The sequence below is a fragment of the Oryctolagus cuniculus genome, chromosome 21 (genome assembly GCF_964237555.1).
Source record: "Oryctolagus cuniculus chromosome 21, mOryCun1.1, whole genome shotgun sequence".
Classification (NCBI taxonomy): domain Eukaryota; kingdom Metazoa; phylum Chordata; class Mammalia; order Lagomorpha; family Leporidae; genus Oryctolagus; species Oryctolagus cuniculus.
This window is the reverse complement of record NC_091452.1, coordinates 24,002,066-24,016,489: the sequence shown is the minus strand read 5'-3', so window position 1 is coordinate 24,016,489 and position 14,424 is coordinate 24,002,066. Positions and strand designations below refer to the sequence as shown.

Below are 14,424 nucleotides of genomic sequence, written 5' to 3'. Positions count from 1 at the left end.
AAATATTATCTGCTACCTTCCGGGAGCAAGTTCAAGTTCAAACTCCTGCATAAGCCACAGCCCACCAGGAGCTAAGAAGCCTCGAGAGGCTCAGCACTGCGTGCTCCTGGCCTCAGCTCCCTGCCACGCCTCTGCCCACCTGGCCTGGGCTCTCTGCCGTCCTCTCCCTTGACTGACACCTGTTCATCTCTGAACCTGGGGCGGCTCCCCTTCCCGCAGGGAGTCTTACTGGATGGTTGCCGGCCCAGCGAGGAGCCGGAAGGTCGCCCGGAGCAGGGCCCTTGCTCAGGGTTCTCATCCCACCCTTCCACCTGGCTCAGACACAGAACTTCATTCTCTCGCAGTTTTGAAGGCCAGAAATCCAAAACCCAAGTGTCGGCGGGAAGGTGCTCCCACAAATGTTCTAGGAGAGGCCCCTTCCTCGCCTCTTCCGGCTTCGGGCAGCCACGGGCGCGCCTTGGTTTGCGGCAGCATCACTCTAACCTCCGCCCCCATCCTCCCCTGTGGTCTGAGTCCAGGTTTCCCTCCTGGTATAGGAGGACACGAGTCACCCTGGACCAGGCTCTACCCACACGACCTCACTGTAGCTTGATGATGTCTGCAAAGCCCCCAGTTCCAGCAAGGCCACATTCACAGGCCCAGGGAGTTGGGACTTCAGTGTGTGTGTGTGTGTTTTAATACTCAGGTCCCTGGGAATGTTTATCTGAGCAAGAAGCATGCTCTGGTCTAGGCTGGGCAGGAAGACAGCCTAGAGGAGGTGGCTTACAGGACATATGCAGGCAAGAGGAGGAGACCCCTATGGGGGAGAAGAGGAGCCCCCCGAGCGGGCGGGAGAAGAGGCGAGGCCGCCCCTGGGCAGCCCTGTGGTCTGCGGTGCGAGGTGCTGGGCCGGCTTGCAGAAAGGCCCGGTGGAGCCACCTGCACTCATCCTGAGGGAACAGTGGCTGGGGAAGGCAGGGGGCAGTGACCAGCGCAAAATGTGCGTTCCTGAAAGACTAATCTGCCCCTCAGGCACCCAGAGCAGGAGTCTGAAAGGGGCCCCAGGCAAGGTCAGCGGAGAATGAGCAAGTGGATCAGCGCTGCCCGTGGCAGCCGGGCCCCGGGAGGGGGAAAGGGCGGAGGCCAGAGAAAACGGGGCAGGAAGATGAACAGGACCCGGCTTCAGGCGGTGAGGACGCGAAGGAGTGGGGGGAGGGGGCAGGGGTTGGGGTTCAAGGTGGGAGCCACAGAGCAGTAACCGGAAAGGCAGCCCAGGGATAGGAGCGCGCCGTTTAGCACCACGAAATGCTGTTCAATTAAAGGGGTAAGCTCCTGGGTGTGCTCATGAAGTAATGGCTGGGGCGGGGTGGAGAGGGGCAGTGGTGCGCAAAGCAGCTACGGGAGCCCTACACTCGCTTCGTAAATAATTCAAGTTCATGAGCGACCAGCACGCGTTTCCTCCCAGTGCCTGGGGCCCAGGCTGTTGGCAGCAGGCGGTATCAGAGCAAGGTCTCGAGCGGAGAGCACTGGAGACTCCACTGCACAACCTTTAAAGTGATCTCACCGCCCCGGGAAATGGAAATCAATGCAGTCTGTGCCAGCAGAGGCCAGATGGAGAGGCTTCCCGGGCCGGGGTGGGGGAGCCAGGTGCGCGGAGCTGCCCAGCTCAGCCGGCCTGTGGGATCCACCAAGGAAGTCCTTGCGTCTGGGATGTCCTGTCTGACACAGCCACTGGCACCCCCCCTGCCCAGGCTCCCACACAGGCCCTGCCGCGTGGCCCACTGGGAGGAGCTCCTGTTGGGGTGGCCATAAAGAGCCCTGTGCGCCCCCTCCCCCGCAGCCCCTGGGTGAGTTGCTTCCTCTCATTCACATCCTGCAGGGTTGGCCTCGTTGATTTCCAAGGGCTTTGCCACCTTCCTGCCCCGTTTCCTGCCCGCAGCGGCTGACCCTGATGGCCAGGATCACAGACCCCGTGCCCGGGAGGGGACAGGAGGATCCGGGGGGAGGGGGGGAGGGCAGAAAGGGAAGGTGCCAGACACTGACTCCTGCCCACGGTGAGTCGGCCTGGCTGCCCCAGCCTCCAAGGGCTCCTCTTCCTCTCCCTGTCCAGCCATGGGCCGCAGTCACCTCAGTATAAGGAGGGCAGGGGACTGCAAGCCCGCAGCTCCGGGACTGGGGCCCTGCATCACTCCCCTTCCGTGCCATCGGCTCGCCTGGGAGGCCCCTCTCCTGGTGCTGGAGGGGCAGCTGCCGCCCTCCAATCCTGGGGCCCTGGGACTGAGCTTCTTGGAGTCTCCTCGTCGGTTCAACAAGGAGGGTGATGGTGCTTATCTCACGGGGCTGCCCGGGAAGGCCTGGCAACAAGCCCAGGGCACGCACCACCCGCCCACCAGGGCTAGCTGCTGCCCCCGGGGTGGGCGGGAGGCAGAGACACCGGCCAGCACCAGGGAGCGCCAGCCCGGCAGCCTCTCCCCCTCGCCAGGCAGCTTGTCCTGGATGTGCTTGCTCTAAACAGAGGCCCCCGTGGCCTTGGGCATTTAGGCTCCATTCCCTCTAAAGGCAACAGTCCCTCTGTCTCTCCTTGTCCTCCGCTGCTGGCCAGCTAAAGTCCCTCCCTGGATGTCGGCAGACCCAAGGGCAGCCCCCACCTTGGGACCGCCGCCTCCAGCAGGACCAGGCTATCCCCCGGTAAGCTGCTGAGTCCCTTCTTGATCCTCACAGGTTTTGTTTTTTTTAAAGTATAAACACACACGTTGAGGCATTTTGGCTAAACACACTTGGGGTCCTGTAATGACCAGCAGAGGCAGACTATGGTGTGAGCTACTGAGAGGAACACGGAGCACACCCATGTCATTGCTGCGCTGACAGTTCACATACAAGGCCCACACTGCTGTCCCCATTTCACAGATGGTAAGATAGAGGCACAGCAAGGCTCAGATCATGGGCTATGGCCAATCAGAGGTTAAGATCGGGATGTGAACCCCGGTTTCTCAACGTCCGGAGTTCACTTCTTTATAGCATACAGCTGTTGCCACCAACCCAACACTGTTCTGCTGGGGACCCAAGCTCGCCTGCCCGCACCACCAGGAAGCATGTCCTGCTGCCAACTCTCGGTCATGCCTTCATCATGGCGCCTTTATTTCCCGTCTTGAGACATCCAGACAGAAAGATTCCATCCACATTTTCCAAGCGTGTTTAATAACTGTGCACAGAGGCGTCTGTGCCTATGACCCAGCCAAGGGCAGGACTTCGGAGCAGAGACCGTGAGCTGGATCTGGGCCCGCGTCTCATCCAACTGTCCCCTCTTCAGTTACGGAGGTGAACTCGAACCCACCTGAATTATTGAGCAGGTTTTAAGTTGCTCAGACGATGGGTAAAAATAGGTAGCCTGCTTGCATTACAGGGGTGGGCCATGCTAAAAATACTCATCTCTCTCTCTCAACTTGATCTGGTTATGGAAAACTTTTTGGCTATCCAGGTTCATTTTTCAAAGCAAACAACATGCAAAGCCCAAATAGGATGCTTTTCCCCAACAGCCACTACGCCTCCTCCCTAGCTGGCCTGCCGCTGTCTCTTTCCGGACTTCATGTTTTTAGGAAACGGATCAACAGTGATGTCAGGGCACAGCTATGAGTCAGCCACCCTTCTGGACAAGCAGGCTCTGAAAGAGTTCATTCATCAGGCTGAACGATAAGGAGCTCACATAGAAGCTAAAAGAAAACACACACCAAAAAACCCACTTTGGGGTGGGGAAAAAAGTGGTCAAGAATAACACAGTTTGAGAATATATGCAGCATATTTCCAATAATTCACAGAAAAGGAAATCAAAAGAGAAGTTTACTTTCATGCAAGATCTTTTGAAGTCCATGCATCTGGGGGCTGTCTTCAAAAAAGTTCAGGGAGAATGTATTTTATGGAAAGAACTAAGCATAGATTTCAAAAAAAATTATTTTTTTGCACCAGAATAAACTTGTCTAAGTTTATTCTATTTTTCCACCAACTTTGTGAACCCCCTGGCGCGTTCTCTCCCCCCTCCCCTTCCGACCTCTGCCCTCCACACAACAGCGGCGAGAGATGTTGGTGCCTGGGTGCCAAGTGGTCTGCTCCAGGCAGGTGATGCAAATAAACCCTTGGCATGCATTTTCCTCAGCACCGCAGCACCACTGCAGCGCAACACTGACCCTGAGACCAGTGCAGTGCCTCGCTCGCCTCCACTTCCCGGGCACTGCCCAGGCTTTCACGGGATCCAAGGCAGCTGCCCGCCAGAGCCCCTTCTGATGCACATGGCTTAGGCTTAGACAGACGGAACCCAACACCACCCCACCCCCTGCCCGCCCAGTGCTCCAGCATCAGGGTCCAGCACCAGCTGGAAGCCAGCACAAGTGGACCTCCCTGGGGCCTTCGGGGAGGGTCCCTCGGCCTCCTCCCCCTCTCTTTCTGCTCCCTCACCTCCCCCAACACTCCAGAAGCCCCTTGTCTGGGCAGCGGAGCCCCCGGCAGCCCGCGCAGCCCATCCTGAGCGTTCAGAGAGCTCTCTGTCTGACCTTGCCAGGTGATGGAGATGGGAACCGAGTGCTGGTAGGAGCGAAGGCAGAGGTGACCCATCAAGTTTAAACACATCCTCCCACTTCCGGCAGGAGGGGGGACAGCTCCGGGGGGCGGGGGGCTGAGGAAGCCCCAGGGCTTCTCCGGCTGGGGAGTTGCCCAGCGTGATCTCAAACTGCTTACTCGGAAGCACAGGCAGGCCGGAGAAGGGCTCTGCTGTGACAGGCACCACTGGAGTTTAAAATCTCCTTTGCGTGCTGGGAACGAACACACACACACACACACACACACACACAACGCTGGCAGGGAGTGTCTACCCAGTATCCACTCTCTCTGCCTGAGTCCAGCTCACAACAACAGCCAGGTGCACTCAAGTGACCTTCACCCTTGAAGCCCTGGTCACAGGGGTTCAGAGGCCTCGGGAGTCCTAGGGAGGTGGGACTTCCCAGCTGCAACCCCAGTCACAGCTAACCTGCCTTTCCCTGCTGAAAAAGATGGCTGGCCTCTGTCTGGGCCGAATTCCAGGGGCTGGGTTGTGCCCAGGGCAGGACCCCTGCACAGACCCCCTAGGACACCAGCCCGGGCAAACCAACCGGGGGCCAAACTGTGGGCTACACCCAGGGCCGGGGAGGAGGGCATGCCTTATGACTGTCCCTTTGTCGTGGGGTTTTTGAGAGCAGGAGGCTCTACCCTTTACCCCCGGACAGGGCTCTTGCCCCTTAACCTCACAGGCTGTTGGGGATCCTGGCTGGAAGACATTTGCAACGGGGAGCTGGGGGGAGGTTGTCAAAGCCAGGGTCCCGACTACCCCACCCCGGCTCAGCCCGCCCTGACTCACCCCCGGGAGGGGCTCTCTGGTGTGGATGTGGGTCCGACCCTGAGGCTGGGGTGGGTCTTGCAGCCGCCGCCGCCGCCGCCGCCGCTGCCTTCGCGCCGCCGCACTCTCAGTCCATCCCGGTGCGGTGCCGGCTGCCACCGCCGCGCCGAGCCGGGGAGAAGGAGGGCGGTCCCGGGATTGGGTGTGCGCGGCCCGGCGGCCCCGGGCCCGCCTCCCCGCCGCGGCCGGCGCTTCAGCACCGCGGATAGCGTCCAGCCCGCGCCCTCGGAGCACCGCGGAGCTGAGCCCAGGCGAGCCGAGCAGTGCGCCCCGCTCCGCCCGCCGCCCGCCGCCCGTCAGCCTGAGCGTGGCAGGGGCGCGCCGCGCCGCGTCCTCATTCCTCCCGCCGCCTCCGCCCCTTGGGGCCCCGGGCCAGGAGCCAAGTGCCAGGCCACCGGGTCGCTCCCCGGAGGAGCGGCCGCGCCTCTTGCCAGCCCGCGTCCCAGGCAGGGATTGGCGATTTCCTCCTGCCCCGCTGGCGAGACAAAGGCCAGCTTGTCCGTGGTGGGACGCAGGCGGTGGAGCCGCGGCTCAGCCTCTTAGAATGCCGGAGTTCGGCCTGGAACCCGACCCCGGCACCGAGGGCTCTGTCTCTGCCCAATGGAGCCCAGAGAGGGCCGGCCCGTGGCTCAAGTCCTCACATCTCCAGCCTCACACGCCCTGGGGTGGCGAGGAGTCCGCCTGTCACAGGGGGAGCCTGTCTCTCAGGAACCGGGGAGAGTGGTGCACCAACCAGGAACTCGAGTCCCTCCCCCACCCACACCATCCTAGGCACCAGAGTGCCAATCACTCAACAGATTGCGCTGCTGGAGCCACGCAGAACCAGTTCCTGCCCAAATCCCTCCCTCCGCTGCTCTCCTCCCCAGCCAGGGAAGTCCTGGGGCTCAGGGGAGGGGAGGAGGGGATCCTGGTTCTGACCTGGCCTTTGCGGCTGACCCGGGAGGCCTGAGCTCCAAGCCTGCAACAGCATGGCCCTCCCGTCCCTGGCGAGCAGCAGGGAATACACAAGGTGGGCCAGAGTGGGCCTCCACCCCAGGTCCTGCTCCTTCCCCGGCCTCCCTCAGGCCCTTCTGGGGTCCAGCATAAGCACTACACTAAACTGGCAACCACTACCTGTTTCTAAAGCAAGCATAACTTTCCGTGCCTCCTCACTGTCAAATCTGAACTGCCAGCTCCATGGCGGATGCCCGGATGGAATAAACTCGAGTGGGGATGAAGAGATGCTGTCTAGGCAGTCTTTGGGGGATTCTATTGGGGCGCTCAGGGCGGTGGCAGCTGTGCTAAGAGCATGGGGCGGAAACATTCATGGTGCAGCTAGGGCAGGAGCAGGCGTCTGCCACTCAGGGAAGGGGGTGGGGCATCTGCCACTGGGTGGGGGAGGGGCGTCTGCCACTGTGGTGGGGGGAGGGGGGAGGGGCGCCTTCGCCTTTTATATTAAGGAAAGAGAATCACAACCCCCTTATGGTGCCTTAAAAATGAATAAAACACACTACCTCGACCTGTGTTTTATTTTCTCTTTTCTTTTTTTTTTAAGGTTTATTTATTTTTTTATTTGAAAGTCAGAATTACACACAGAGAGAGGAGAGGCAGAGAGAGGTCTTCCATCTGATGGTTCACTCCCCAATTGGCCGCAACGGCTGGAGCCGTGCCGATCTGAAGCCAGGAGCCAAGAGCTTCCTCCAGATCTCCCACATGGGTGCAGGGGCCCAAGGACTTGGGCCATCTTCTACTGCTATCCCAGGCCATAGCAGAGAGCTGGATTGGAAGAGGAGCAGCCGGGACCAGAACCGGCGCCCATATGGGATGCCGGCGCTTCAGGCCAGGGCTTTAACCCACTGTGCCACAGCGCCGGCCCCTATTTTCTCTTTTCTAAGATAAGGAGGCTGGTGTTGTGGCACGGTAGGCTGTGCCACTGCATGCCACGACAGTATCCTATCGTGGAAGGTGCGTGTGAGGCCCCCGCTGCTCTGCTTCTGGTCCAGCTCCCTGCTGATGCACCTGGGAAAGCAGTAGAGGATGGCCCAAGTGCTTGGGCCCCTGCACCCAAGTGAGAGACTCGGATGGAGTCTCAGGCTCTTGGCTTGGGCCCGGCCCAGCCCTGGCTGTTGCAGAGTTGCAGCCATTTGTGGAGTGAACCAGTGGATGGAAGACCTCCCTCTCTCTCTCTCTCTCTCTCCAAAAACAAACAAACAAACCTCAAGAGAAGAAACAAAGCAGCACCCATCATCTTCCACACAGCGGTCATGGGTGTCGGATGGGCTGGGAACCAGTCACCTTCCACACTTGCAGTGTTTGCCAAGGGCACGTGAGAGTCTCAAGTCTTTCTTTGCTGATTTTCTCATTTGGAATGCATTTCTTGAGGCTTTTGTGACAAAGGATTCCTGCACTGAACCCCTTTGGGGTTAAACGGTGCGTGACCCAGGCAGCACTTCCCAACACGTCTGCACCCTCACCTTCAGAAGACCAGGGAGGGCCCAGCAGGGAAGCCCATTTCCGCACACACAAGCACACACACACATGTGCACGCACCCACACACACGCACATCACAAAGCTCAGAACGCCCACTCTGCACTGAAGAAGCCGCCCCTCCCAAAGCTCAGGATTTGGCAAGAGGACAAACAACCCGACTGGCACAGCTACATTTTGAGTTTTAGTCCAGTTATTCAGTCATTCGCCGGGTTCCTGAAAAAGCCTAAAAATCGGAATATGCACCATCGATTCTCCCCCACCCAGGCTGGGTGCCACTTCCTGCCCAAGCTCAGGCCCCGCCCTCTTACTCCTCCACACACCCCCTTTCCCCTGCTACTCAGCCCCAGTAAACCGCGCTTGACCTGCCTGACACACGGGACACAGGTGTCGCAGGCAAATCCAGGCCCAACCCACCCTCTGCCAGCTCAGCCCAGCTGTGCCTCCATCCCCCGTGGTACCCTGAGACCCTCCCCCTCCCTCACAACCATCCTGCCCGGGGTCCACCAGTGCTTCCCCGGCCCTTTCCTCCCGAGGCTCCCGCAGACCTGGGCTGAGCTCTCTTCCTCTCTCCCCAGTCCCTCTGGCAGCCTCCTGCTCGGGCTCCTAGAGTCCCTGTCCTCTGTGTGCCAGGGCCGGGGTGCGGGGTTGGGCTGCTGGCTCCCAGCACAGTGGTCGTCCTAGCCCTGAGAGGCGATTCTGTGTATGCCACCGCTCACAGCGCCATTCTACACAACAGCTCTAACTCGGAAGCGAGCCCAGTGTCCACTGACAGAGGAACAGATGAAGAGAATGTGGTACCGATGCATGAATACAGGCGGCATGATTCCACCAAAAAAGCTTGAGGGGGCATGCAGCACTGTGTATAGTGGGTAAAGCCGCCACCACCTGTAGTGCCGCAATCCCATATGGGCACCAGTTCGAGTCCCGGCTGTTCCACTTCCGATCAAGCCCCCTGCTAATACGCCTGGGAAAGCAGTAGAAGATGGCCCAAGTGCCTGGGCCCCTGCACCCACATGGGAGACCAGGAAGAAGCTCCTGGCTCTGGGCTTTGAACCATCGTGCCATTGTGGCCATTTGGGGAGTGAACCAATGGATGAAGGGTGTCTCTCTCTCTATCTCCCTCTCCCTCTCCCTCTCCCTCTCCCTCTCCCACTCTGCCTTTTAAATAAAGAAAATGAAGTAAGTGGGTGGGACAGCCCATCACAGGCTACAATGTGGATGAAACTTGAAGCCATTCTGCTCAGAGGCAGAGGCCAGTATAAAAGGACAAAGACTGTACAATTCCTCTTAGATAAGGCACCTGGGCAGTCAAGTTCATGGAGACAGGAAGCTGGGGCTGGGGGATCACTGTTCAGTGGTGCACAGTGTCAGTTTTCAAGGGGCAGAGAGCTCTGGAGATGGACGGTGGGGATGCTTGCACAACACTGTGCCTGTGCTCCGCGGCGCTGAACCGCACACCTAGCAGTGGTTAAGATGACAAATCTGATGTTATGTCTCACTGCAATTTAAAAAAAGTGTTCTTATTTGAAGTGCATGTGGAAACAAATATAGAGCAGAATTTAAAATCTCATTAAATAGTTGAGTTTAATATCAAAGTTGTTTCTCTTATAAATATGCTTATGATGTTCAAAAAATCATGATGCGGAATTAATGCAACAAGCAAAATGAATTCAACCCTGAGTCCCATCCCAATAGCTGTGGCTGACCAAGGAGCCCTCAGCGAGGTGGGTCCAGCCCAGGGTTCCAGCATTTTCCATAGCAGTCACTAAGCTGTCTGTCCTTGGGTCCCTGTGCCTGTCCTTGGCTTCTAGAAAGCTCTCTAAGACTTATTACCCACCCATGGGCAGTTAGGGTGACCGAAGAAAATACAGCAGAAGAGAAACGTGAACTTCCAAAACCACAGATGGCTGAAATGCCAAGAGTCCAGGACGACCATGTGGCACATCCAGTGTGTCCTAGGCAGCTCGGCTGGCAAGGCGCTAACTTCACAGTAATTATGATTAATAAGTTAATGAAAAGGACAAGGAAGGAAAGGACAAAACAGACCAAGAGATAGAGGGCTTCAGCCAAATTGGAAATCTATATAAATATTCAAATAGACATTCCAGCACTTAAAGATATCTGAAATCAAGAATTCACTGGGCAGATTTCACAGCAGAAGAGACAAAGCTGAAAGCAGGCTTAGTGAACTCAAAGACCCATCCATCAACAACTATGTCTACAGAGAAAACAGAATGGGAGAGATGGGGAGGGAGTCGGGTCTCACCTTGGTGTGTTTGGAATCTCACAGGAGCAGAAGTGACAACCAACTGTGGAAGAAACAGCGGCCACGAATCTCCCCCGGTCTGGTCAAAGATGTTGACCCACAGGTTCAAGAAACTCAGTCCCCAAAACAGGAGATGCACAAACAAAGCCATCCTCACACACGTCACAGAGTCTTGGAGAGAAAAGTCAGAAAGCAGGGTGGGTGCTGAGCTGCTGGTTGGGACACCTGTGTCCCCTATCAGAGTGCCTGGTTCAAGTGCTGGCTGCTCTCTGCTTCCCATCCAGCTCACACACCTGGGAGGCAGTGGATGATGAGTCGGGTATCCAGGTTCCTGGCACCCATGTGGGTGACCTACACTGAGAGTCTGGCCTCTGACTTCTGCCTGGCCCAGCCCTGGCTACTGTGGGCATTTAAGGAATGAACCAGTAGATCACAGATCACTCTCTCTATTTCAATAAATAAATCAATAAATCTCCAAGCAGAGAGGAAGTCAGGAGCAGATGGAGACAAAAGGTAAGTTATCTTCAGAGGAGAAATAAGACTGTTGTCTTTTCAATACAAAACACGGAAGCAAGATGACAATAGGATCTTCAAAGTGCAAGAAAAGAAGGAACGGGCATTTGGCTTCACGGTTTGGATGCTGGTTAGGACGCCCACATGGGATGCCAGCACCGCAGGCAGCGGCTTTACCCGCTACACCACAGCGCCGGCCCCTCTTCATCCTTTCAACACTGACAGACACGAATTGCTCCCACTTTTTAGCTTCTGTGAATAATGCTACTATGCATAGGAGTATCCAGCTTATGTAATTTTTTACTTATTTATTTATAATATATTTTTTTTTAATTTTTGACAGGCAGAGTGGACAGTGAGAGAGAGAGACAGAGAGAGAAAGGTCTTCCTTTGCCGTTGGTTCACCCTCCAATGGCCGCCGCTGCAGCCGGCGCACCGCGCTGATCCGATGGCAGGAGCCAGGATCCAGGTGCTTTTCCTGGTATCCCATGGGGTGCAGGGCCCAAGCACCTGGGCCATCCTCCACTGCACTCCCTGGCCATAGCAGAGAGCTGGCCTGGAAGAGGGGCAACCGGGACAGAATCCGGCACCCCGACCGGGACTAGAACCCGGTGTGTATTTATAATATTTTTAAAAGAGTTTTAAATCCGAAAGGCAGAGAAAGAGAGAGACAGTCAACGAGAGATCCTTCATCCACTGGTTCGCTCTTCAAATGCCCACAACATGGGGCTGGGCCAGGCTGAAGCAAGGAGTCCAAAACCCAACCTAGATTGGCCATGTAGGTGGCAGGGACCCAGAAACTTGTCCTGTCATCTGCTGCCTCCCAGGGTGTGCATGAGCAGGAAGCCTGAATCCGAAATGGAGCAGGGACTTGAACCCAGGCACTGTGATAGGGGACCCAGGCATCCCAGGTGGCCTCTTAATAGGCTATGCCAAATGCCCGCCCCAATATTACTGTTTTAAAAGATCTTATTTATTTATTTACTTATTTGAGAGATAGAGGGAGAAACAGAGAGAGAGAGGTCTTTCATCCATTGGTTCACTCCCCAAATAGCCGCAACGGCTGGAGCTAGGCTGATCTGAAGCCAGGAGCCAGGAGCTTCCTCCAGGTCTCCCATGCAGGTGCAGGGCCCCAAGGACTTGGGACCATCTTTCACTGCCTTTCCAGTCCAGAGAGCTGGACTTGAAGAGGAGCAGCTGGGACTCGAACCGCCACCGATATGGGATGCTGGCACTGCACGCAGCGGCTTTACCCTTGACGCCACAGCATCAGTCCCAACTATGTTACCTTTTGCTTGATAATAACAATTCTGTTCCCGGATTCTAACTGCCACGTGCTGATGGCAAACCCAGATTATGAATGATTCATGCATAGACACAATGCCTAATTAAACTCTAGAGAGGCGATTTATTAAAAAATAGAAAGGCAAACTTTCACCCATGGGCTTGCAAGTGGGTGCCTGCGGGAAGGACTACATCCCTAGGTTCCTCTGCACAGTGCTGCGATGGCAGAGGTGGGAAAGACATGCAGTCATAAACTAATTATTATGCAAACCAGCGACTACAGTTTCTGCAGGTGGCTCCTAAATACTGAGTTTCCTGCTGTTTTGATAGGTGCCTGTGCATTTTAAAAACCACCATCCTCATGAACCTATTGCTACACTTGCGTGATATTTATGGATACACATTGATTTGCGGATAGGGAGGGAGGCTGTGAGGGTCCTTAATCAAAGCACCCACTGCAAAGCCTCCTGCGACCCCCACTGGCCTCGATCCAGCCCTGGGGGCTGACTGAGACCTTGCCTCACCGCTCTGCCGCTCCACGATCCATCACTTCCTAGGCACAAAGTGGACGTAGGGCCGGCAGTGCATTTCATGAGGCTGCGGCACGGACAGCACCGAGGGACGGGACTGACGGTGCTGGACTCGCCCAGTGTATAAGCTCATGCTACCTGAGAGAGGGCAGGGTGTGAAACAAGGGACTGCACATTTGTGAGTGGGTTCCCAGCAGGTGGCCCAACTGCTTGGCCCCGGCCACCCACATGGGAGACTTCGGCCTGGGCCAGTGCTGCCCATTGTGGCCATCTGGGGAGTGAACTGATGGATAGAAGATCTGTCTCTCTGTAACCCTGCCTTTCAAATAAGTGAATACATTTTTTTTTAATAATTTATAAAGTACAGTCCTGCCTTTGTCAAGTGCATTTCAAAGATTCCTTTGGGGTTGCTTTCGGCATCTTTCTTAGGGTCTTTGCTGAGAAATTTCCTCACACATACAGCCTCACAGGTTACGAGACAAGCAGCACTAGACCACATGGAGAGTGTAGGATCGAGTCCTGGCTGCTCCGCTTCTGATCCAGCTCCCTGCTAATGCATCTGGGAAAGCAGCAGAGGATGGCCCAAGTGCTTGGGCCCCTAACACACCATGTGGGAGACCTGGATAAGAGTTCCTGGCTCCTGGCCTTGGCCTGGCCCAGCTCCAACCATTGTGGCCATTTGGGGAGTGAACCAGCAGGTAGAAGATTCTCTCTCTCCCTCTCTCTGTCACTGTCTTTCAAATACACGAATCTCTCTCTCTCTCTCTTTTTTTTTTTTTTTTTGGACAGGCAGAGTGAACAGTGAGAGAGATAGAGAGACAGAGGGAAAGGTCTTGCTTTTCCATTGGCTCACCCCTCAGTGGCCGCTGCAGCTGGCGCACCACGCTGATCTGAAGCCAGGAGCCAGGTGCTTCTCCTGGTCTCCCATGGGGTGCAGGGCCCAAGCACTTGGGCCATCCTCCACTGCACTCCCGGGCCACAGCAGAGAGCTGGACTGGAAGAGGGGCAACCGGGACAGAATCTGGCGCCCCAACTGGGACTAGAACCAGCGCCACAGGCAGAGGATTAGCCTAGTGAGCCGTGGCGCTGGCCTATATCTTTTCTTAAAAAAAAAATAAATAAATAAAGTGCTTGGAACACACATGCACACACGCGCGCGCACACACACACACACTGCAAATCCAAGCCCCACGCTGAGGTCTCCTTGAACTCTCCAGACAAAGCTGCAGCCTCTGGCTTTGGGATCTTTTTCCGCTCCCCTCAAATCTACCAAGGCTCACGTGTGTGGACATGAGGTGAGCAGTCCAGACCTATGCAATCTGCTCCACACCGCCCCAAGTGGCCAGCTCTTGTAGATCCGCCTCCCTAAAAAGTGGGTCAACAGCATCGCCCCACGTTGCCCTGCACGGTGGCCTGGCTATACGGCCAAAGTCATTCCTGGATCTAAGGGCCCCTGCAGGTTGAGGGTGAGGCTCGAGGGGCACCAGGAATCAGTCCTGTGTATTGTCTGCATCGTCACCAACCCGAGGCACCCACACCGCACAGGCCACTCCAACACGACAGCAGGCGCCCGCCACAGCACCTCGCGGGGCAGAGAGCGGACTCCCCCTCCCCTCCCAGCCGGCTGCCTCCTGGTGACATCTGGTGACATCCGCTGTCAGTCACGTGGACAGAGAGGTGCGCAAGAAACCACACGTGTTCCGGAATCTGAGTTCCTCCTACCCTCAAATAACACGGCACAAAATAAAATCCGAGCTGCGATCTAAAATGGGAACAGAGCTTCCACTGGTGGGGGAGGCAAAGCTACAGCAGAGACAGGCTGTCAAAGAACAGGCCGGCCCCCCCCCCCGCCCTCAGGGCTAGCATGCTGAGCTGTCCACCTCCTGGTCACTGGTGTCGCCTTCCGGCAAGGCTGCACGCGAGTCACCTCCAGGGAAACCATTTCTCTCCCCGGTGCATC

At 56.6% G+C, this 14,424-nt stretch overlaps 1 protein-coding gene across 6 annotated transcripts in view; it reads right to left on the bottom strand.

Moving 5' to 3' along the window:
• OSBP2 (oxysterol binding protein 2) overlaps nt 1-14,424 on the bottom strand; it is a 155,919-nt gene that overhangs the window by 78,909 nt on the left and 62,586 nt on the right. The window lies entirely within an intron of this gene.